Raw genomic sequence first — 26,474 nt, 5'->3', positions numbered from 1 at the left:
AAAGAGGGGAGAAGGTTGTTACAAAAGCAAGATGTTTACCAACTAATCTGCTTCTTTTAGTTTAGTAGCCACCAAGACTTGTTTGTACTGTGTGGAAAGCTTCTCTATCTTCAAATCTTGGTAATGTGGTTATATAGGTACCTGAGGAAACCCTCCAATTTCCATATAGTATATTACCTTGCTACCTTTCTTATACAGGTACAATTTTGATTTTCCCTGAGAGCCTATTCTCAGCAATTTGGAGCCTTAGAAAATGTAGGTAGCCTAACATTTCATTGCCCAAATGATATTTTGCTACAACCACAGATCATCTTGATTATAGCTTTTCCAGAAGATGAAGTATGGCTGACATTAGTCTACTGACAATTGTGACTGTTGAGTGTTTTTTTTCTTAGTTTCATTTATAAGATTTTTTTTTCGCCTCATCTGTGCTTCATATTCTCTTTCTTCTGAAAGCAATGAAGGAAATCAGGCACAAACTTTTAAATTAAGAGAAACTCAATGACTACATTTAAAAATCCAGCTTGATACTGTGAGGCAGTTTGATTTATTTTCTCACTGAGTTGATGCTTTTGAGGATACAAGACACTTGCACAAGGAAGGACATCTGTGGTGGAGAGAATCATTATAACTTTATACTTTCTTACAAGCTTCTTTCTTACTTGTACTTTCTTACTTCAAGATTCTCACAATATGGTTAGTATCTTTGAAAATTTTTAGGTGTAGATGTGTGACATTCTGTAGGTGCTATGACCAATCAAATGACCAGAGTATTTATTATAGAACTAGAAGAATAGTAACAGAATTCATATGGAGGTTCAAAAGGTCATTAATCTCAAGGGCAGTTATTGGGGGAAAGAGGGGTGAGGGAAGCAATCTATCAGTGCAGGATCTCAAGCTGTTACAAAACAATAGTCATCAAAATGATGTGGGAGACATTATTACACAACATATAAAAGTAAATGAATGCAATAGCATTGTGCCTGATAAACCAAAAGATTCTAGTTACTGGAGGAAATAGTATTTGACAAAAATTGCTGGAAAGCTGGAAAGAAATTTCACAGAAATTAGAGTAAAAAATCAAGTTAAGTTCCAAATGGATATGTAACTTAAACATAAGTGATCACATCTGAAGCAAATTAGAGAGGCCAGGAGGAAATATCTTTTACTCCATGGGTGGGGAAGAGTTCCATGACTACACAAATGACTGAGAGTATCATAGAATAAAAAAAGGATAATTCTAATTATACAAAATTATTTTTTTCCACAAACAAATCAGTGCAGTCAAGATTAGAAGGGAAATAGGTAACAGACTACATGGAGGGGGCATTTGCCCTAAGTTCTCTTTTTCAGGTCTGATATCCAAGATATAGTTGACTATAATTAGCATTTATTAAGTGCCTACTATGTGTGAGACACTGTGATGAGTCATTCTTGAGTAGATAGGCAATCAAAAGATATGAACAGAAGTCTTCAAATGAAGTAATACAAGCAACCAATAACCACATGTTTTTGTTTTAAGAGCTCTAGGTAGAGAAATATAAATTAAAGAAATGCTTGTGGTTCTACTCCATATACATCAAATTGGCAAAGGTGACAAAAGAGGGAAATGACAAATATTAAAGGGGCTATGTGAAAACCCACTAGTTTTCACCCACAATTCACTCACAGTGAATTGGTCCATCCATTCTGGAAGGCAATCTGAAATTATGACCCCTAAAGTTACTAAAATATGCATATCCTTTGATTTAGCTGTATGACTATTAGATCCATATCCCAAAGAATTCAAAGAAAGAAGGAAAGGACCTATATGTACAAAAATATAGCTGTTCTTTTCCTAGTAGCCAAAAAGTGGAAAATAAAGGAGTTCTCTCTTTTTGGAGAATGAAAAATAAATCATAGTATATGAATGTAATGGAATATTATGTGCCATAAGAAGTGATAAAATGGACAATTTCAAAGGAAACTTGGAAGACTTTTATGAACTGATGTATAGCAAAATAAGAACTAGGAGGACACTGTGTACAATGAAAACATCATAATAGAGAAAAAACAGCTTTGAAATATTTTAGAACTCTGAGCAATGCAAGCATGAGTCCAGAGGACTAAAGATGAAAAATAGAAGATTTATCCTGCCAGAAAAGTGATGGACTTAAAATGCAGAATGAAACATTTTTTAAGATGAGCAATATGGTAATTGATTTTTCTGGACTTTATTATGAAGCTTTTATTAATTTATTTTTGTTTTGAATTGTGCTAGGTCATCTATAAAATACTTTATAAAGGTTAACTCTTGGTAAGTGTGATGCCATAGGAGGTAACCTGTAACCCCATCACTTTTCATCAGTCAGTTCAGGTATCTACTTTGAGGTGCTTTCCTGTGTTGTGAGCTGTCACTACATCCCTTTGCCTGATAGACACCCTAAACTCTGGATCCTGTGAGTCTTCCCCTTCACAAAGCATTCTTGATCCTACCTTTACCCTTGCTTTCAAATAATAATAATAATACATTAATCTCAAGATAACTGAAGTACTATTGCTAGAAAGAATTCAGTGATCTACTCAGGCCTATTCCATACTTTATCAATAGCTCAGAACAGGCATAGATTATATGTTTGTCAAATTTGTGGATAAAGTTGGCTGGGATAGCCAATACCATGGGATAAAATCAGGATTCAAAAGGATGTTGACAGGCTAGTCTCATATGCCCAATCAAATAAGATTACACTTAACATGAATAAGTATAGAGCAATTTTGATGGCAGCAAAAACTCATGAAACACAAAATTTCTGTTTCATCCTCAGTCCTATGCATCCCCATTCTGCCTCCATCTTTAAAATGAAGCTTGATTATGGCTTGTATTTACTGGTTTCCCATATATGTATAACAGGATCCTTTCTTACAAAGGTAGTCAATATATTATATGAATATGGGATAACTTTTTATTTCTTCTACCTCAGAAACTGCATAAAATGTAGAGGACTTACAGGCACCCACAATCAAATACAGAACAAATAAAATAATAAAAAAACTCATTTCACTCATGACCCTCCCCCCCTCAAGAAGGTAAAACCATTTTATTTTGAACAAACATTCCCCTTTTGCCTCAAACTTGCACTGTCCAAGTAACTCACAGTAATATCAAGGAGGACTAGAAAGACCTAGCTCTCCTTGTCCTTTGTGGCATGAACTCAGTCCTCCAGCCACAAGATCCTTTTCTTGGAAGTCCTCTTCTTCTTCCCAGAAGCAAACTGTCAAGGAATTTTTCTCCTGCTGAATAGCTAATGTCCAGCTCTTTAACTCAACATTATCCAGGGGGTAACTCCAAAGCTAGGAACACTCATTCTCAAGACCAGTGAGCTCTGACTTATGCACTGAAAAGGAAACAGAAAGGCAGAAGGAAGTAAAGAATGGAAACTTTCCATTAGGACTCATACATGTATTCATCTTCTACCATTATGCTGCTTCCATAATGTCTAGAAAAGACCCTGTCCTCCTGGGCCTCAACTAATTGTTAAGAAGAAGCCATGGCCACTGGAGATCAATTAGGGTAGTTCCCCTTCATCCTCACATTAGGGGCCAGAGTGTATGTCAACCTATGGAGCTTCTGACAAAGAACCACACCTGTAATCTCATCAAGTTGATATAAGAACTCAGCAAATTGATCACGAGTTCTCCTGATCAACTCCCATTATAATTAACTTACATATTATACTCTAAATATGAGATCTTTGTCTTGTGAATAATGAGCAGACATAATACTAAATCATATAAATCTTGACCTTCTCATTATATATGGAAACAGAAGATAAAAGGAAGTTATACCCATATGTATCCAGGTCCTCTGTGGAGAGGTCAAGAGAGTAAAGAAGTAGGCAGAAACTAATTTTATCATACATTCAAGAGCAGCAAGAAACCTTCAGGTCATTTCACATTAAAATGTTCAAAATTAGCATTTGTAAAAAAAAAGTAAGAATATAGTTGTACCTTTTGTGAATTTCTCAATTGGAGAAAATAAAAATGTAAAGAAATTCTATAAAGAATCTTAGAAGGAGAACTGCAAAGAGAAGAAAAGCAAAAGATTTATGAAAACCATTTCAACAAACTTTTCTCTATGAAGGTAATTGGACTCCTTAATGTTATCCTGGCAACTGTTTAACACTCTAACAACAAAAAATGTATCCATGATACATTTTTCAGTTTAATCTGCATTACCAACATTTTCTGCACCAATTTATTAAGTCTAGACAGGCAGCAAAATAATAAATCAAGCTCTTATTTGTAGCATTTCCAGATTTCCAACATGTAAATGCTCATACTGAAGATTTAACAATTGTCTCAACACAAGCTAGCTCCAGTCCACCTCAGCTCCTGAGGTGCTTATACAGGAAGTAGAAATAGCATTGAAGAGAACAAAGCCATATTGGATCAAGAACATATGGAGGAAATCTCTACTGGAGTTGATACAATTGTGAAAGCATTGAAGAACTAACATACAATGTAACTGAAAGAGGGAAAAATATTAGTCATGGGAAAAAATTCAGCCTAATTAATATCTAAAAACATATGATTGAGAAAACATCAGTAATTAGTGAGCTATTTGGCTACTCTCCCATATCATTATGAGGAGTCATCTACATATTAATTGAGGACATCCTCAGTGAGGGCCCTAGAAGGTAAAAAGCAGGCTTTCAGAACTAGTGATATTTAACAATGGACCATATATGAACCATCTCATAGTTAACTGAAATATGTAGAGAATTTAGAATCCTATTGTGCTTATTATTTATTAACAATGAAAAAGCATTTTATTTGCTTATAACATAACAAAATGTTAACTTACAGATATTTTTTATACAGCATGGTATCTTTAAGCCACACATTAAGAATATTTAGTTTTCCTTAGGAGATATAACAATAGAAATAACCTTGTCCAATGATCTTCTTATGGAAAACATCAGGCAATATATAAACAGGGACATATATACCAGCCAAAGGCATTTGCCACTGTGATACCCGAGATCCATAGCAGAATCCAGCTTGAGGAGGGGTTTTCCATGCATGATATAGCCCCCCAGATGCTCCCTTTTTTTCAAATTAAGTCCAGAGAACTTACTGAAAGAGATCTATAGTCATGCAAGAGTTTTTTCATTTAAAATTTTATTTTCTCCCCTCCTCTCTTTTTAAATGGGGAAAATCTGTGCAAAATATATACATGATGAAGCAAAACAAATCCTTACATTGTCCATGTAAAAAAAAATGTGCGTCTCACTGCATCTTGAATTCATAACCTCTTTGTCAGTCAATGGGTATCATGGTCCATCATTGGCCCTTGATATTCATGGATCAGCATTGCATTGATAATAATTCATGAGCTTTCAGAATACATTTAAAAATGTTGCTATTATTATATAAACATTTCTCTTGGCTTGTCTCAATTCACTATTACTTTATACAAGCAATCTTAGGTTTCTCTGAATTCATATCTTTGATCATTTCTTATCCAAATTTCCACATGCATGTGAATAAGTGCCCTATGGAGCTAAGCTTCCCATGAAAACAAAGATTTATCATTTTACCAGTATTACTTTATGACAATAACTCATGGAAGACCACTTCCTCTGAAAAACTAAAGGTTACCATCATACGTCTCCCTTCACTATGACTTTAGTGGAGGGAGAAGATAATGTGACTTAAGATGGTATGAGTATGTGTTCATTATTAACTAGGATAATAATAGAAACATGCAAAAATCCTTATAAAAATTATAGGTAAAAATGAATAGAGGAGGAACTTTTGGCTCCCTATATTGATCCCCTCCCTGACCACTGCTACCTTAGCTGCCCTTGTCTCTTTTCCCCCTGAGCAATCGTTTTCTTCCATACTTCACCCAATAATGCTGTTACCACATGCTCCAATTTTAGATTCCTGATTAAGAAAGGATTGAAGACAGGTCACTTATTGTTCACTTTATTGGCATCATTACCCGCTGACTACTCTCCTGGACTTCACCATTGTCTCAAAAAAAATAACTTCTTGCAAGATCATATCAACTCTGAAATTCACATTTCCTCAGTACCTCTTCTCCCTGGAGCCCTTCCCTCCCTCTGATAAGAGTGGGTGGAGGGTGGATATGGACAGCTCTTCCCAGATCTTCCATTTAAGGAGATTGTCCATCTCATCATTAGGACAACCATTTCATCATTTTCCACCAGGTTGTGAGTCTTCATCACATCCAATCAATAGGTACTCTCCCTCCCTCCCCTTTTTTCTCCTTTCAGCTCCTTTTTATGTGTTGTCTTCTCCCAATTAGACTATAAGGTCAAGGGCTATCTTTTGCCTTTCTTTGTATCCCCAGTATTTAGCACAGTGCTTGGTATATAGCTTAATAAGTATTTATTGACTGACTGATGCAATGGTCACATTATTTCTTTCTGTTCCCAGCTGTTGAGAATATAGTCTAAGAAAATGGTTGTGCTAATTCATGAAATAACTGGAGGCAGGGTAAGAACAGATATTGGATTTATCCATATATACATATGTGCATCTTTTCTTTTTACAAGGCAATCAGGGTTAAGTGACTTGCACAGGATCACATAGCTAGTAAAGTGTCAAATATCTGAGGCCAGATTTGAACTCAGGTCCTCCTAACTCCAGGGCTGGTGCTGTATCCACTACACCACCTAGATGCCCTATTGGCATCTTGTTTTTAGGCAATTAGGGTTAAGTGACTTGCCCAGTGTCATACAGCTAGTAAGTATCAAGTGTTTGGTCTGAGGCTGGATTTGAACTCAGATCCTACTGACTTTAGGGCTCTATCTACTGTGCCACCTATCTGGCCCTGGTATCTTTTTTAAAAAAAGTATATTTTATTGGTATCATCTAAGTTTCCTCTGTGCTCCTCCCTTGCAACTAGTGAGCAGCATCCTTTACAACAAAGATTCATATTTTAAAGAAGACAAGAAAAATTCAGGAAAATCAACTGAAAAATCTGAGGTTACATGCAGTGCCCACTCCCATGGAATTCAACTTCAGTAAAGGATCACTGGGGAGTGTTTTTCCAGATTGACTGCTTTGTTTCTTGTCTTAGACATATTAATTTTGCTTGTACAAAAGCTTCTCAACTTCCTGTAATCAAAATTATAGATTTTACCTTTTGTAATTTTCTTTATCACTTATTTTGTTAGGAATTAATATCATATTGACTATAAAAAGATATATGATATGCTTCTCTTAATGTTTTATAGTATAATTTTTAATATTCAGGACATAATTCTATTTAAAATTTATTGTAGAATATGGTGCAAAATGTTGGTCTAAGCCAAATTTCTGCCAGACTCTGTTCCAGTTTTCTTATCAGTACTTAACAAATAAGGAGTTCTTTCCTAAGCCATTTATATTTTCAGGTTCATTGAACACTGGGTTATTGAGTTCAATTACTTTTGATTTTCTCTTGGCTAGTCTGGGACTAGATAGCATTAGTATGAGATCTAGCCTCCAAGACATATGACATAATGTTTGAATAATTTCTCTAATATGGACCTAGCCTTAGCTTTTAAAAAGCTAGTAGAGTCATTTTATTTTCTCAGATTTTGTATAAATATAAATACATTAAGTGAGCTATTGTTAGCAATCAGGAATGCTTTGTTACATAACATTCATTAGTTTAGGGGAACTTAGGGGAGAAAAAACCCTCTGATTATAGGTATTTAGCTCAAAAGTATATCAGTTATAACTCCTTGATTGTGTTACTCTTTGCAAATAATTGAAATATTTTGTTAGTGAAAGTCTTGACACAACAGTGACACAAATACATATATGAGATCATAAGGAAATTAAAAGGAACATCTAAATATGCATCACAACAAATTCATGGCTTAATGTGGGCTCCCTTTGTAATTTTAAAGTAAGTATTGTGGTGAGTAGTTCTTAGTATAAACCTTAGTAATAAACCTTTATTACACACAATATGAAAATACTTCAGAAGGTATATGATTAATGCTGTGGCATTAAGACACAGTTTATAGAGATTTTTCAATCAAAGACAAAAGGCCCAAGTGGATGATGAAACACATGAAAGAGAGGTATATATGTATTAAAGCAATAAATGTAAACTTGTTCATATAAGCACACCTAAGACCTCCTAGTGTGTTGGGTAGGTACAGAAATAAGACATTTTCTATGTATTTGTTACCAGAGGAGTTTTCCAAATCAACCAAAAGGGGTGCTAAAGAATAATTGCACAGAAGATTTTTTTTTTCTTTCTGTAAAGGAAGATGCTGTCTCTGCAACACAGTGATGATGTTACTGCCTTCTAGTACTTGCTGCCTCAAACAAAACTCCAATTGACTTCAAGGCCCCACAGTTTTGGATCATCTCAAACCTACTGCTATTCAGAATTTCAAGTAAACTATTTATTAAAGATCTATCGCATTGTCTATTGTATTGTTTGAATTTGTTTCTTCCAATATTTGCATTTGGGTTGCACCAAATTACTTTTGAAACTACCTATCAGTGAATATTCAAATAATATGTAAAGCAGGCCAGATTACACAAAGAGTTCCTCCTTGCTCCTATTCACTCTTGTCTGAATCTTAACTTTGTCTAATTTTTTTTCCCTTTACCATCACTTCAGTTCCATCCCTTGAAGTAGGGGGAAAACATTTTATTTTTGTAGACTCAGAAATCATTAGAGTTAGAAGGGATCTTACAGGTCATTTGGACCATCTTTCCTCACCACCCTGATTTTCAAGTGGGAAGATATGACATTTGGGGGGATTGATTCTTTGCTTTTGAAGCAGAGAAATGAAAGATTTTTTAAAAAGAAATAACCAACTTTTGCAAAACCTAGGGAGAGATAGGAAAGCTACAGTCTATTCTCTGTTACTCTCTAGACAAATCTCTAGGACTATAAGTTCCAGAGAAGGTAATTACTTGCATTGTTAAAAAGAAGTTTCTCTTTTTGAGAGTTCCCTTTACTAATGAAGTCACAGGTCTAGTATTTATCTATGAAAATATTAATTTTCAGTGTAGACTGATGATTTCATCAGTATAGGGAGCCCTCAACGAAGATATTCCTTTAGTCAATGCATTCCCTCAGGCAATTTTTCTTCAATTTAAAGTCTTAGAGCATTGCTTAAGACAATGGTCTCCAAATTTTTTAATTGCAAACACCTATCAGTAAAAATTTTTGGACATGTACTCCCAATACGTATATATTGGCTTATTTATAAATTATTTGCATGTAGTAAAATATGTCACAAAAATGAATGGGATCATAATCTAAATTTAAAAGAATTCCATAAAAATGAAATATTTTATTTATTAAAAGTACAAAAACCCTTTTTGTTTCAAAAAATGCTACTAATAATGGATTTTTTTTGGTTGGACAATGGGGATTAAGTGACTTGCCCAGGGTCACACAACTAGTAAGTGTTATGGATCTGAGTCCAAATTTGAACTCAGGTTCTCCTGAATCCAGGGCCAGTATTCTATCCACTGCACCATCTAGCTGCCCTGTAATAATGGAATTTTTATAATTGAATACTTCGTTACTTTGGTTTAATACTTTGTAGTGTGATTGAAGGTCTAGTTGTAAGTTCAGGTTTTGTTTTGTTTTTTTTTTTGAGGGGGGATGCTTGGTTTTAATGGATGTCAAATTTTAAAAAAAGATATCTCAGAAAGATATTTAGATCCCAATGGGAAAATGCTTTATTAACTCTACTTACTGTCATGATATTCATTTTTCAATACATACTCATACTTCAATCTATTCTATGCAAAGGTTTTTTTTTAAATTAAGCTAAAACTTAACTAGTTAACTTATACTTTTCCTTATGTCAATTATTCTAAACAGTTTAAAAAAATTTAACAAATAGATTCAAAACACATGAACTCTTATTTTTGATGATTTTGAAATAGATTAGAAAATTCTACTTCTTAGTCTTTTTAAGATGTGCAGATAGGAGAATTGTTATAGCTGGCATTGTTTTTAGCAAGATCAAACTATATAGATGGAAATGGTAGTGAACAATATCAAATGCTACAGAGGTAAAGAATGATGAGGATTAATAAAAGCATCAGATTCAGCGAGTAAAACCTCATTAATAACTTTGAAGAGAGCAATTTCAGATAAACGAGGTGTCAAGGGTAATGAAGAGACTGAAGACTATAAAGATTATAGTGTCCTCTATGGAAATAAAAAAGTTTGGAAAAGGAATGAGTTTTAAAGAAAAGTTAAGTTATAAGATCTGCCATACTATCATGCCATCCATACCTGCTCATTCTCTTCTACTCATTCTTTTTCACTGGGACAAAAAAGGGAAATGACAGCTGTTACTCAATGGCCATTGTGCTGAAAAAACAGAGCTTGCTTAGTTAGGGGAACCTTTGGCAGCTATGAAATGACCTGGGGAGTAGAGTAATCATAAGTTGCTAAGGTTGGAAAATTTGCCTGCACTACTGCTGTGGGTGCCTGGGTCATGATTAGGTTATAACCATTATAAGGAACCAATACTCAGGCCAGGAAAACTAGATAATCTGTAAGGATACTTTCAGTGTTGACATTTCAGGATCCTATGAAAAGGGCCTGGAGTATGTCCAGAAGCTACAAGCATTGGTAAAAGTGGTAGTTTGAAAGAACAAGAAATTTGGAAGATAGCCATTAAGGATGTGAAATGTGGGTGATCTGATACAAAAAGAGCTTAACTTATAGATAGAGGAAGATCAAAATTTGGGCCTACACTTCCTTTTGGGTCACTTTATTTATCTTGATTATCCTAAGCCCCTTTTTGACTCAGGCTTCATTTATGCTGGGTCCTTTCAGCACTTGTCTGCTCAACTCTCTTCTGTATTATTGTACTCATATATTGCCTTATAATGTTCTCAGATTTCTTCATTTCTTTGTTTTATTCAGTTTTTCAACTGCTGTTAACTATTTTAGGACAAGAATTTATTTTCTCTTGTTTTCATATAACACCCAGTATACAGGATGGCATGTAGTTGTTGCCTTAGTGTTAAAAGTGTTCTTTTTATTGACTCAAATTAATAATGACTTCTGTGACCTGCTCCATTATTTGAGGGTGCTGGTGACTTGAGAATTTCTCTTTGTAGCTGCAAGTCTAAATGATGAACCCTTGAGTGAGATTGGATACATTTATTTGTCATTTTATACTGAAGGTGCCAACGCAACCCCCACTTTGGGAGACTCCTTTTCATAGTAGAAGAAATATTTGTCTTCAGTGTAATGTATTGTGAGCCTTTTTTACTTTCATATTCAATGTAAGCAATTTTTCTTTGAAGTAAATCATAATTACTAGTAACATCTTAGTTTAACCATGTCACCCTTTGTAAATTTCACAACAAGTCTTGCTACAAAATAATGGCAGCTTCTTCCAAAATCATTCTTAGGAAAATCATTAGCACTGGACAGATGCTGACATTACATAATCACACTGAAATTATTAGACAGGTCTTCCATTGAGATAATAAATAGCTACCTTTGTAGCTAAGGCTGCTGAGCAGGTTGCTCAAAGGCCAAGTTAACTGCAAAACAAACCATGAGTTCTGAAAGATTATCATAAGCTCAGCCATGAGATCAGCCACTTATCAACCAGTGCTTACAAACACCTTCAAGGTCAAAGGTAAGAATTTGCCAAAAGAGACATGGAAGTAAGGCTTTTTTTTAAAGGTAATTGGGGTTAAGTGACTTGCCCGGGGTCACACAGCTAGTAAGTGTCAAGTGTTTGGTCTGAGGCCAGATTTGAACTCAGGGCTTCCTGACCTTAGGGCCGGTACTTCATGCACTGCACCATCTAGATGGCCCATGGCTTTTTCTTTATATCAGAAAGAGCAATTTACACTCAAATGAAGAGCCACTGTGGTCAAAAGAGCCCTGCTGCTGAGTGTCTCAACTGCAAAATATTCTCTGATACCCGCTAGTCACATATACAGGAACTCATGAGATAGGAAGACACTTAACACCCTGGGAGACATCAGGGGCAGATGAATTCCAGCATCCTATTCCATCATTTGGGGCCACCTACCTATGATATTTTCTTCAATAAATACCATTTCGGATTTGCCTTTTTAGTGGCATGAAAGTGATACTACATAACTATACAGTAAAAAATGTATTCATTACAACTATTCATTATACTACTATAAATTGGGAGTGAACAAAGGATTACCTACTTTGAGACTGATCACTTCCCTAGCTTTCAAAATTATGCCTAACAACTTAGTACAACTAGATTTGCTTTACAACTAAAATTTTAGATTCTACAGACATTATAGTTATAAGATTTTAAGTCCTGTATGACAAAATGCAGATTTATTTAAACCTTTTGCTTAAGATGAACATGTGAAGGGTAACACACTAGTTTAACTCTTCCATTATCACTCCAACAATGATCTAGAAAAAGCAATCAGATTGAACAATTACTAAGAAATGAAAAGGGAAATGAAATAAACTGCTCAATCAGACCTAGAGCTACACAAAAAGATAGTTGGAAGTTGTATACTCTGTAAGAGGGTTCCTGACAGAGACACCAGCAGAAGAGCAGGTAAAGAGATTTGAAGCTCACTGAAGTACCCTGACAGGGGAAGCCCCAGTGGAGGATAAAGTGGCAAAGAGGTCAGCTTAACAAGGGGTGCTCTAACAGGGATATTGCTTTGATAAAGGAAACCTCAATATATACAGGAAACCAACCAGTGTCCTGAGTAAGGAAATTCTTCAGGGTGAGAGAAGAGGACAGAATATCACACAGAACTTTTGCTGGGAAAGCCCCAGGAAGGAAAGAATGACGACACAACAACAAGAAAAGTCTTAAATGGAATGAAAGTGGCTGTGGCCTGACCAGATAAATCTCGGTGGGACTGAAGACCACCAAATGTCTTGATCCAGTAAGCCTAATGGGGGACAGATGGCCATGGTAATGTTTTGATCAGGGGTAGCCAGTTTCACTTTTGATCTGGAACATTGAAGACTTCCAGAATTCTGAGTGTAAGCATACCAAGGGAAGTAGAAGCCAGTGGTAGGAAACACATAAAGAAAAGTCAGTATCAAGCAGCCAAATCACCTCTATCCAAGATGTAGGACGCTGGAGCATGGTCCAAAATCAGGAACTGAGGCTGGATATGCATAAACATACATAGCAGACATTAAACAGTGTAAAGAGATAGTATGCATTAAGAATCACCAAGAGAAAAATCCAGATGAGGTTCTAAGCAGAAGGGAAAAAATGCGGGGTGGCCCATAAGAGTACCTAGAAAACAGTAAGCAAAACATAAAAATTAAATAAAGAGTTCTAGAGGAAAAAATGGAATGAAAAGAAATAGGTTAGAACAAAAAATAGAAAATTTTACCTAAGGATCAGTCTCTGAAAATGAGATTAGATCAAATAAAACTCAATGATTCCAGGAGACAACAACAACAAAATATGAGAACAATATGAGGAGATTGAAAAAAATAGAAGACAATGTCAGGTATCAAAAATAACTGACTGGAACATGGTTCGAGGGGAAGCAATTTAAAAATAATTTGACTCTCTAAAAACCATGGCCAAAAAAATCTAGATACCATATTTTAAGAAACCATGTATTAAATCTTCCCAGATTAGAAAAACAGCACAAAATAAAACATATGGAATATGACAGTCACCTCCTCAAAGAAATCCCAAATTGAAAACTACAAGAAATGTCATAATAAAAATCCAAAACTTACCCCCAAAATACTGCAAGAATACAGAAAGAATTCAAGTACCCAGGAACTATATTCAGTATCACACAAGATAAGGCAGCTACTACAATAAAGGATAGAAAATTATGGAATACTAAATGGCAAAAATGAAAAAGATAAAGGTTTACAACCAACTTACCTTGAAGAGCTGGTTATAATCTTATGGGGTGGGGAATGGGTCTTGTATGGAATAGAGAACTTTCAGTCATTCCTGATGAAAAGACAAAAGCAGAATAGAAACCTTAAATGCAAATTCAGGAATCAAGAGAAACCTAGAAAGGTAAATACATTAGAGTAATTTGAGTGAGATAAATGATAATGAAGTGCCTATATTCTAATCAGCAGAGAAGAAATAATTGTACCTTCAGAATCTTAATTACTTCAAAGGTCACACAGGAAATTAAAATGAAATGAATAGTGTGATTTGGAGTGACTGTTATATCTTCATGATTTTAAGAAGGAAAAAATAAAGGAAGAAAAAGAGTCTACTAAAGATGAAATTTTACAGAAGGATACAATATGCTGTTAATAAGGGGGGGAGGCTGTTTAAACCCCTACAAGGGAATATGAGACTTGCAACCCTTCAGAACTGTATTTTTATTACACCTTGCTAAAGGAGTATACATAAAGAGGGTGGATATTAGTTGACTTTGATGTAATGATAAAAAGAAAATCTAATCAAGTTAAATGGATTCAAATAAGTGGATCAATCTAATCTTAGAAAAGGTACTGAAAAAGGAGGAGGCAGACAAGGGTAAATTACATTATAGGAAAAGACACAAAATCCTGTTACAGCAGAGGGAAAGGGGAGGAGCATTGTTTGAACCTCACTCTCATCAGATTAGGCTCAAGAAGGGCATAATATAATCAGTTAAGTATAGAAATCTAACTTGCCCTATAGGCAGTAGGAGGGAAAAGGGGAAAGAAAAGGTAGGAAGGAAAGAAAAAGGAGGGGGGGGAAAGAAGGGAGGGAAGCAGCAGTAAGAATAAAGGGGAAGAAAAGGGAAAGGGATAATAAAAGGGGGAAGGGACTGAAGGAGGCAGTGGTCAAAAGCAAAACATTAGTGAAGCGGAGAAAGGAAAAAGGAGAAAGAAAAGCATAAATGGGGGGAAAGGATGGAGAAAAAGACACAGATAGTAATCATAACTGTGAATGTGAATGGGATGAACTCTCCCATAAAACAGAAATGGATTGCAGAATGGATTAAAAACCATAATCCTACAATATGTTGTTTACAGGAAACACATTTGAAAAAGAGTGACACATACAGGGTAAAGGTAAAAGGCTGGAGCAGAATATATTATGTGTCAGCTGAAGTAAAAAAAGCAGGGGTAGCAATCCTGATCTCAGACAAAGCAAAAGCAAAAATAGATCTAATCAAAGGAGATAAGGAAGGAAACTACATCCTGCTAAAAGGCACCATAGACAATGAAGTAATATCATTACTAAATATATGCACCAAATGGTATAGCATCCAAATTCTTACAGGAGAAGTTCAGGGAGTTACAGGAAGAAATAGACAGCAAAACTATACTAGTGGGGGACCTGAACCTCCCCCTCTCAGCACTAGATAAGTCTAACCACAAAATAAACAAGAAAGAAGTTAAGGAGGTGAATAGAACATTAGAAAAGTTAGGTATGATAGACCTCTGGAGAAAACTGAATGGGGATAGAAAGGAATATACTTTTTTCTCATCAGTACATGGCACATACACAAAAATTGACCATGTACTAGGGCATAAAAACCTCACAATCCAATGCAGAAAGGCAGAAATATTAAATGCATCCTTTTCAGATCATGATGCAATAAAAATTATATGTAATAAAGGGCCATGGAAAGATAGACTAAAAAATAATTGGAAACTAAATAATCTAATCCTAAAAAATGATTGGGTCAAACAACAAATCATAGAAACAATCAATAATTTCATTCAAGAGAATGACAAATAATGAGACAACATACCAAAACCTATGGGATGCAGCGAAAGCAGTTCTTAGGGGAAGTTTTATATCTCTAAATGCTTACATAAATAAAATAGAAAAAGAGGAGATTAATGAATTGGGCATACAACTAAAAAAACTAGAAAAAGAACAAATTAAAAATCCTCAACTAAACACCAAATTAGAAATATTGAAAACCAAAGGAAAAATTAATAAAATTGAAATTAAGAAAACTATTGAACTAATAAATAAAACTAAGAGCTGGTTTTATGGGGGAAAAAAACAATAAAATAGATAAGCCTTTGGTTAATTTAATTAAAAAAAGAAAGAAGAAAACCAAATTACTAGTATCAAGAATGAAAAGGGAAGCTACCACCAAGGAAGAGGAAATTAAAACAATAATTAGGAATTATTTTGCCCAACTATATGCCAACAAATTTGACAATCTTAGTGAAATGGATACATATTTACAAAAATATAAATTGCCCAGATTAACGAAGAGGAAGTAAAATACTTAAATAACCCCATCTCAGAAAAAGAAATTGAACAAGCCATTGATGAACTCCCTAGGAAAAAATCTCCAGGGCCAGATGAATATACATGCGAATTCTATCAAACATTTAAAGAACAATTAATTCCAATACTATATAGACTATTTGGGAAAATAGGTGAAGAAGGAGTCTTACCAAATTCTTTTTATGATACAAATATGGTGTTGATACCTAAACCAGGAAGAGTCAAAATAGAGAAAGAAAATTATAGACCAATTTCTCTAATGAATATAGATGCAAAAATTTTAAACAAAATTAGCAAGTAGATTGCAGCAACTTATCACAAGAATAATACACTATGACCAGGTAGGATTTATACCAGGAATGCAGGGTTGGTTCAATATTAGGAAAACTATCAGCATCATTGAGCATATCAACACAAAACCAACAGAAACCACATGATCATCTCAATAGATGCAGAAAAAGCTTTTGATAAAATACAACACCCATTCCTATTAAAAACACTAGAAAGCATAGTTATAAATGGAGTCTTCCTGAAAATAATAAGTAGCATATATCTAAAATCTTCAGCAAGCATCATATGTAATGGGGACAGGCTAGAAGCATTTCCAATAAGATGGGGTGAAACAAGGATGTCCATTATCACCACTGTTATTCAATATTGTACTGGAAACTTAGCTTTAGCAATAAGAGAAGAAAAAGAAATTGAAGGCATTAGAATAGGCAAAGAAGAAACAAAGCTATCACTCTTTGCAGATGACATGATGATATACTTAGAGAATCCTAGAGAATCAAGTAAAAAACTACTTGAAATAATAAACAACTTTAGCAAAGTTGCAGGCTATAAAATAAACCCACAGAAATCATTAGCATTTCTATATATTACCAACAAAGCCCAGCAAGAGATAGAAAGAGAAATCCCATTTAAACTTACTGTAGACATTATAAAATATTTAGGAGTCTACCTCCAAAACAAACCCAGGAACTCTATGAACACAATTACAAAACACTTTTCACACAAATAAAATCAGATCTAAATAATTGGAAAAACATCAGTTGCTCATGGGTAGGCCGAGCTAATATAATAAAAATGACAATCCTACCTAAGCTAATTTACTTATTCAGTGCCAAACCAATCAAACTACCAAAAATTATTTTATAGAGTTAGAAAAAATAATAACAAGATTCATTTGAAGAAACAAAAGGTCCAGAATATCAAAGGAACTAATGAAAAGAAATGCAGGGGAAGGTGGCCTAGCAATTCCAGATCTTAAATTGTATTGTAAAGCAGCCATCATCAAAACTGCTTGGTACTGGCTAAGAAATAGGGAGGTGGATCAGTGGAATAGGTTAAATATGCAAGACACAGTAGTCAATGACTATAGTAATCTATTATTTGATAAACCCAAAGACCCCAGCTTCTGGGATAAGAACCCACTCTTTGAAAAAAACTTCTGGGAAAACTGGAAAAGAGTATGGCAGAAGCTAGGCATAGACCCAAATCTCACACCATATACCAAAATAAAGTCAAAATGAGTTCAGGACTTAGATATAAAGGCTGATACCATAAGTAAACTGGGAGAACAAGGAATAGTTTACCTATCAGATCTATGGAGAACAGAAGAATTCATGACCAAACAGGAGATAGAGAACATTATGAAAAGCAAAATGGATAATTTTGATTACATTAAATTGAAAAGTTTTTGCACAAACAAAGCCAATGCAACTAAGATTAGAAGGAAGGTAGAAAATTGGGAAAGAATTTTTACAACCAGTCTTCTGATAAAGGCCTCATTTCTAAAATATATAGAGAATTAAGACAAATTTATAAGAACACAAGCCATTCCCCAATTGATAAATGGTCAAAGGATATGAACAGACAGTTCTCAGATGAAGAAATTAAAGCCATCTATAGTCATATGAAAAAATGCTCTAAATCATTATTGATTAGAGAAATGCAAATCAAAACAACTCTGAGGTACCACATCACACCTATCAGATTGGCCAACATGACAAAACAGGAAAATGATAAATGTTGGAGAGATGTGGGAAAATTGGAACTAATACATTGTTGGTGGAGTTGTGAAATGATCCAACCATTTTGGAGAACAATTTGGAACTATGCCCAAAGGGCTACAAAAATGTGCATACCCTTTGATCCAGCAATAGCACTTCTAGGGCTATATCCCAAAGAGATCAAACAAATGGGAAAAGGACCCACATGTACAAAAATATTCATAGCAGCTCTTTTTGTGGTGGCAAAGAATTGGAAATTGAGAGGATGCCCATCAATTGGGGAATGGCTGAGCAAGTTGTGGTATATGAATGTAATGGAATACTATTGTGCTATAAGAAATGATGAACAGGCTGACTTCAGAAAAACCTGGAAAGACTTATATGGTCTGATGCTGAGTGAAGTGAGCAGAACCAAGAGGACTTTGTATACAATAGCAGTCACATTATGCAATGACTAAGAATGTTGTACTGAACCCTTCTGAGCCTTATGAGGATCTAAGACATCTCCAGAGGCCTCGGGATGGAAAATGCTGTCCACACCCAAAGAAAGAACTATAGAAGTCGAATTGCTCTCACTTATTTTTACCTTCAGTTGTTTTGTTTCATCTTTCTGATGGTTCCTCCTATTGGTTTTAATTTTTACTTACAACTTCACTAATGTGAAAATATGTTTAATATATGTAAATGTAAAGCCTATGTCAGATTGTGCTGCCTTGGGGAAGGGGGGGGGAGAAAAAGGGAGAAAAAATTGTCAACTCAAAAGCATATGAAAAAAATTAAAATAAAAATAAAAATAAATTAAAAAAATAAAGAAGAAATTTTAAAAGATGGGGAAAATCCTGTTTCTTCTAAGTAGGATACTTGATGATAATTATAAAAATAATCTGGCACTGGCTAAGAAATAGACTGGTGGTTCAGTGGAATAGATTAGGTACATATTACATTAAATGACCCTTGTAAGTCATATAATAGTTAAGTAACATGATAAACACAAAGATCTAAGCTTTTGGAACAGAAATTCTTTATTTGAAAAAAACTGCCAGGAAAACTGGAAAAAAGTATGGCAGAAACTAGGTTTAGATCAATATCTCACACCATATACCAAGATAAGGTCAAAACGGATACATAATTTGCACATAAAGGGTGATACCATAAGCAAATTAAGAGAGCAAGGTATAGTTTATTTGTCAGATTTATGGATAAGGGAAGACTTTAGAAACAAAGAAAATACAAAGAGCATTGAAAAATGTGAAATAGATAATTATGATTATATGAAGTTGAAAAGTTTTTGCATAAATAAAATCAATATAACCAAGATTAGGAGGAAACCAGAAATCTGGGAAACAATTTTTATAGCAAGTGTCTCTGATAAAGGCCTCACTTCTCAGATATGTAGACAACTGAGTCAAATTTATCAGAATACAAGTCATTCCCCAGTTGATACATGGTCAAAGGATATGAACAGGCAGTTTTCAGACAAAGAAATCAAAGCTATCTATAGTCATATAAAAAAAAATTCTCTAAATCACTATTGATTGGATAAATGCTCATTAAAACAGCTCTGTGGTACCACTTCACATTTATTGGTTTGGATAATATGACAAAAAAAGGAAAACGATGGATGTTGGAGGGGATGTGGGAAAACTGACACACTAAGGCACTGTTGGTGGAGTTGCAAATTGATCCAACCATTCTGGAGATTAATTTGCAACTATGCTTAAAGGACTATAAAACTGTGCATACCCTTTGATCTAGGAAAACCACTGCTAGATCTGTATTCCAAAGACATAAAAAAGAAGAAAAGGAGCCATTTGTACAAAAATATTTATAGCAGCTCTTTTTATGGTTGCTAAGATTTGGAAATTGAAGGGATGCCCATCAATTGGGGAATGATTGAAGAAGTTGTGGTATATAATTGTGATGGGATATAATTTTGCTTTGAGAAATGACAAGCAGGATGATTTCAGAAAAAAATCTGGACAGACTTACATGAACTGATGCAGAATAAGGAGAATGTTGTGTATGGTAACAGAAATATTGTATGATGAATTGTGAATGACTTAGTTATTCTCAGTAATATGATGATCCAAGACAATCACAAAGAACTAATGATTAAGCATACTATCTATCTCCATAGAAACAACTTACACTGCTTGAATACAGAGTGAGACACGTTATTTTTCACTTTCTTTCTTTCTTTCATCTTTTTCTTCTATTTTAGTCTCCTTGTACAAAATGACTAATATGGAAATGTTTCACATGATTGAGTATGTATAGCCTGTATCCAATTGCTTACCATCTGAGAGAGGGGGGAGGAGAGAGAAGGAAGGATAAAATTTGGAACTCAAAGCTAAAAGAAAACAAATAATAAAAAAAATTTTAAACATGTAATTGGGGAAACAGGGTGCTTGAGAAGAATATACAAAAATAGAGATATTAGCTGGGGGATCAGGCCTTTCATAAATGCCATTCTCATTTGAACTGGATAAAGGAGTACATAGAATACAACCACACAGAGTTTGGTGTAGTAATATATTAAACACAAGAGAGACAAGGAAAGAGAACAAAAAAGGTTTAAAAAAGACAGCAGAATCAGGGAAGGTATATTCTTAAACAAACCAAACTTCAACTTCAGAGAGTATATCGTAAAGGTAAGTTAAAAGGGAAAAAAAGAAAATGTAGATTGAGATTTAGGTAAGAGGAAGAGGGAGAGTGGAATGGAAACAGTTTGCTTTAATTAAAGATTATTTGTATTGATCATACTTCCTGCATTGTGCTCTCTTCTTCATTGTAAAAAGGGAGAGATGGGGACCAAAAAAGAAGTTATGATATAGGGAAAAACACAAATAATAATCATACCTGTGTGAGAGGTACCTAGGTGGTACAGTGGATAGAGCTACGGCCTTGGAGCCAGGAAGACCTGAGTTCAAATTCGACCTCAGACACTTGACACTTACTAGCTGTGTGACCCTGGGCAAGTCACTTAACCACAATTGCCTCACAAAAAAAATAATACTATCTGTGAACATGAATGGTATTAACTCACCCATGAAACAGAAGACAGTAGTAAAAGAGAGTAGAAAGTAGTACCCAATAAAACAAGTCTTATATTTTACAAGAAACACATATGAAAAATTAATCAGGGAGAAATATACAGTAAAACTGCAATAGCTGGGGACCTCTATGTGCTCCATTCATAAGTCTAACAAAAGGATAAACAAGAAAGAATTTAAGGACTAGGATAGCACATTAGAGAAATTCTAAATGATTCAGTTAGTCATTCAACAGCATTTATTAAGCACTAACTTGAATCCAGTTACTCTGCTAAGTGCTAGGAATACAAATAAAAGCAGAAAGAAAGTCCTTGCCTTTCTTAAGAAGTTTATATTCTAATTGGGAATGACACTATATAGAAAGCTGAAAAATAGTGAGACAGGAGGGACCAAGTATGGTGGAGATGGTAGTTCTCTGGTGATTGCTTTAATGAGAAAACAAAGAAGCACTTCTAATAAAGTGACCATGTGTTTATGCAGAAAAAAAACCCTTCATAAATAAATGGAGAAAAGCAGAAATATTAGACACAATCTTTACTGATCATAGAGTGATAAAAATTAGAATAAAGGACTTTTTTAAAAATAAGGATTCAAACTTCTTTATAAACTAAATAATTTTCACTTAAAGAATTAGATTAATGGATAAGTTATAGGAAAAATAATTTCATTAGAAAAATGACAACAATGAGATAGCATATAAAAAGTTTTAAGATAAAAACAAAATTGTACTAAGGGGAAAATTATGTCTATGAAAATTTCTATTAAAAAAAGAAAGAACAGATAAGTAAATTGAGAATGAAACTGAAAAATCTAGAAAATACAAAAAAAATCAAACTAAACACAAAAATAGAAATTCTGAAAATTTTTTTAAAAAACGTTTTTAAAAATTAAGTTGACTTAGAGCTATTTTTGAAAAACAGTGAAATGCTTAAAAGGTTTGCTAATCTGTTTATAAAAAGAGAGATGAAAACCAAATAACCAATATGAAACATGAAAAAGAAAAATTCACAAAAAATGAGTAGAGTTATTAGAAATTTTTTTGCTCAAATATATGATAAAAATGATAACTTAAATTGATGACTCTTTGCAAAAATATGAAGTATTCAGATGAGCAACTTAAAAAAAGAGTTAAATATACTACTCTCAGAAGAAAAAGGAAATTGAACAAGCCATAAATAAGCTCCCAAAGGGGAAAAAAAAACAGGACCAAGATGAGCTTATAAGTGAAATCTATCAAACTTTCAGCAAACAATTCCAACATTACCTACATGATAGCAAGAACACAAAATAAGGGATAACACCAAACTTATTCTATCATGCAAAATATGATTTTAATATGTAAACTAGGAGAAAAAGGCACAAGGCATAAGGGTGACAGCACTAGGCCCTGGAGTCAAGAAGAGTTGGGTTCAAATCCTGCCTCAGAATTGCCACCCTGGGCAGTTCACCTAACCTCTCTGTACCTAAATTTCCTTATGTATAAAATGGATCTGATGGCTTATAAGGTCTTTTACAGCTCTAAATTTAAAATCATGTGATTCCAGAGAAAGAATACTAAAGACCAATATTCCTAATACATATTGATGTAAAATATTAAGCTATTATCAGAAGCTATAACCATGTATTCCAAAGATTAAATACTCGGATGAAATTGAATCTATACAAGACATATATGATTATTTCTGTATTAGGAAAACTATAAATATAGTAGACATATTAACCAGAAATAAAATCATGATAACATTTGTGGACAAGGCTCTGGGACTACTATCACAACTCCAATTTGTACCAGCTATCTAGGTTTCCAGAGGGTACCTGGCTACTTCTCCCTTCCAGGTTCTAGGGGTAAACCTTTGATGTTGGTGTTGTTTTCTACTACTGTTGCTCAAGAGCCCCTCACCCATTGATTATCAGTTGATATTAGAATTAATTAGCTTTTATTTAAGGGTTACTTACTTAAGCTTTTACTAAGGTGTTATAGTAGGAGTGTTTGGTGCAAACATTTACCAAAGCGTGAGGCATACTCTCCTACAAGTATATGCAGAATATAGAGGAAAGTGGTCTTAACTTTAGAGCATGTCTGGCAAAGCGCATAGGTGACTCAGCTTCTGTAAGTCCTTTTCCTGGAAATTCTTTTGTGCCTTTTTTAATGTCTTCAAAACATTTTTCTTAAGCACAGTGTGGCTTGCTGCTGGTCTCCTTGAAGAGTCCTGAAGCTGTTTTTTCTCATTATGTATAGTCTGACTCCAGCTTTTCATATAGACACTACTGTGAGTTACTGTTGATCTAGGGGTACTTTTAAGATACCCATAGGAAAGCTAAAACCATCTGACTTTTCAAAATTTACAAGATTATCCTCTGTTCCATGTTGAAGGGTGGGGTGGTAAAGAAAAAATGTATGTTATCACAACTACTGTTTTATATAGTTCTAGAAATGCCAGCCTTAGAAATAAGAAAAAAAACAATTGAAGAAATAAACATAAACAAAGGAGGAATAAAATTACAGCTTTTTTTTTTTGCAAATGTTGTGATGGTATACTTAGAGATTCACAGAGATTCAATTAAAAATTAATTGAAATAACTTAAACAAAGATATGGGATATAAAAAAATCCACACAAACTATCAGCTTTTCTGTGCATTAACAGCTAAACCAATCAGGAAATGACAGAGAAATTTTATTCAAAATAACTATGGAATATAAGAATTATAAAATGTTTGGAGTCCAATTGCCAACCCATACATAGGCACTATTATATATATTATAACTACAAAATGCTCTTTACAGAAATAAGGATATATTTAAATAAATGGAAAGACATTAATTTTTCATGGTTAGGCAATACCAATATAATAAAATGATCATATTACCTATATTAATTTATAATAAACTGCCAAAGATTTTCTTTAGAGAATTAGAAAAGCAGTAATATAATTCAACTAGAAAAACAACAGTTTAAAAATCTTAAGATAAATAATACAAAGCAGCACCAGATGCCAAATTATACTACAATAGATGATGATGATGATGATAGATAAATGGATAGCTAGATAGATAGATAGATGATAAGGATATAGCATTTAGTAAGTACCTATGATGTGCCAGGTATTACGCAAAGCAATGAATAAACACACACCACCAAAAAATATTATCTTTACTCTCAAAGAGCTTGCATTCTAATGCAGGAACACAACACATGAAGGGGGAGCTAGAGAGCAAGGTATCTGTGTGGGGTCAAGGAAAAGGGAGAGAATTCATTGCCCTTGAGAAGCTGGTGAATTCAGTCGATTGAGGAGTAGAGCTGGCAGTGAAATGAACGTGTCTTATGCACCTCATGAAATGATTATCTGAGCCAAGGACTCCTCAATCAGGAAAGAAAGCCTTAGGATAGAGATATCTCCAGGGTAAGAGGACTTCTGGGGGAGGAAGGGAGATGGAAAAGATTAGAGAGCAAAGCATGAAGCCAGGAGTAATTATGAAGCTGTAATCATGAAAACTATTTGATATTGCTTAAAAAATAGAAAAGCTGATCAGTGGAAGACATTAGTTAACACAAGCAAATTCAGAAGTAAATGAACATAGTGGCATAGTGCTAGATAAACCCAAATACCCCAACTACAGGAGTAGGAACTCATTATTTGGTACTACAAAAATTGGAAAGTAGTCTAACAGAAATTAGGTTTATTTATTTTTTATTTTTTTATTTTTTGGGGCTAGGCAATGGGATTAAGTGACTTGCCCAGGGTCACACAGCTAGTAAGTGTTATGTGTCTGAGGCCGGATTTGAACTCAGGTCCTCCTGAATACAGGGCCAGTGCTCTATCCACTGTGCCACCTAGCTGTCCCAGAAATTAGGTTTAGACCAACATTCCACAATCACTTCCAAATGAATATTTTACCTTGATTTAAAAATCACATTATAACGTATAGGAGCAGAGAAGGACATACCTTTCACAAGCATAGATGTGGGAATGCTTTTTGATCAAGTTGGCATCTAGAGAATCAAAGGTGATAAAATGAGTAATTTTGATTACATGTAATTAAAAAGTTTTTGCACAAACAAAATCATTGCAGTTAAAATTATAAGGGAAACACTTATATGGGCAAAAAAATAAATCTTTATAAGCAAGCCTCTGATAAGGAAAACTCCCTTTTGGGTTTGACATATTTGACACCAAACTCTGTATGTCCAGCCCTGTTTGTCCATTTCAGAAAAGAATGTTGTTAATTTGATTCTCACCCCTTCCAACCTTTCCTTTGCATTGTAGTCTTTTATCTATCTGTCTATCCATCCATCTATCATTTTAGGAGACTAGGTCACCCTATCTTACCCAGGCTTGAAGTGCAAAGATCACTCATAAGCCTGATCCTTATATTGATTCTCCTTCTGTTTCCCTTTTCAAACTCTTAGAACAGAATCAGTGCACCCCTTGTTTCTTTTTTTAACTCTCTGAATACCCTTTGAAAACATTAAGGTTCTGACAGATTCTAAATGTGTTTCTTCTCCTCCATTAAAATATTAGCACTGCATCATCATACAACTCTTTCCAATTTCTCAAATAAATTTAGCTCCCTAGATTTTTCTCGACTCTTGTGTTTATACTTTAAAGTTCCTACATAAATTTTTTTCATCAGAAATGTGTGAAAGTTTACTCTGTTAAAGCTACATGTTTTCATCTGTAGGATTATGCTCAATTTTGCAGAGTAAGTCAGCTTTTTGGAATATTATATTCCAATATTTTCTTTGTAGTTGTTGTTGTTGTCATTTTTCAGTCATATCTGACTCTTTATGACTCCATTTGGAGGTTTTTTGGTAAAGATATTGGAATGGTTTTTGTCATTTCCTTCTGCAGTTAATTTTTACAAATGAGAAAAATGAGACAAACAGGGTTAGTTGACTTTCCCAGGGTCAGATAGCTATTAAGTCTGAAGCAAGATTTGAACTCAGGAAGATAAGTCTTCCTGACTCCAAGCCTGACATTCCATCCAATGTATCACCTAGCTGTCCCAATATCTCCTTTGTCTCTTCACATTTTGCTGACAGGTCATTCACTGGTACTTAAACTACTTCTTTTTGGCAGTTTGCAGTATTTTTCCTTTGACCTAGATGCTTTGGATTTTGGCTGTAATATTCTTATTATTTTTGTTTATGCTCCTCCTTTTGGGGGTGATGGGTAGACTCTATCTTTGCTTTGACTGGTTCTAATGCATGTA

The 26,474-nt window shown here is 34.3% G+C and overlaps 1 long non-coding RNA gene across 1 annotated transcript; it reads right to left on the bottom strand.

Annotated features, from left to right (window-relative positions):
* Positions 1–528: 528 nt before the first annotated feature.
* On the bottom strand, positions 529–25,256 carry LOC110211814 (uncharacterized). The gene is made up of 3 exons (XR_002325503.1): positions 25,209–25,256; positions 13,878–13,949; positions 529–3,374 (listed from the first exon to the last, which is right to left on the bottom strand). It is a non-coding gene; the product is annotated as an uncharacterized LOC110211814 (long non-coding RNA).
* Between the last annotated feature and the right edge of the window lie 1,218 nt (positions 25,257–26,474).

This window comes from Phascolarctos cinereus, unplaced genomic scaffold (assembly GCF_003287225.1).
Source record: "Phascolarctos cinereus isolate Bilbo 61053 unplaced genomic scaffold, phaCin_HiC Scaffold_2;HRSCAF=192, whole genome shotgun sequence".
Classification (NCBI taxonomy): Eukaryota; Metazoa; Chordata; class Mammalia; order Diprotodontia; family Phascolarctidae; genus Phascolarctos; species Phascolarctos cinereus.
This window is presented reverse-complemented; position numbering and strand designations above follow the sequence as displayed.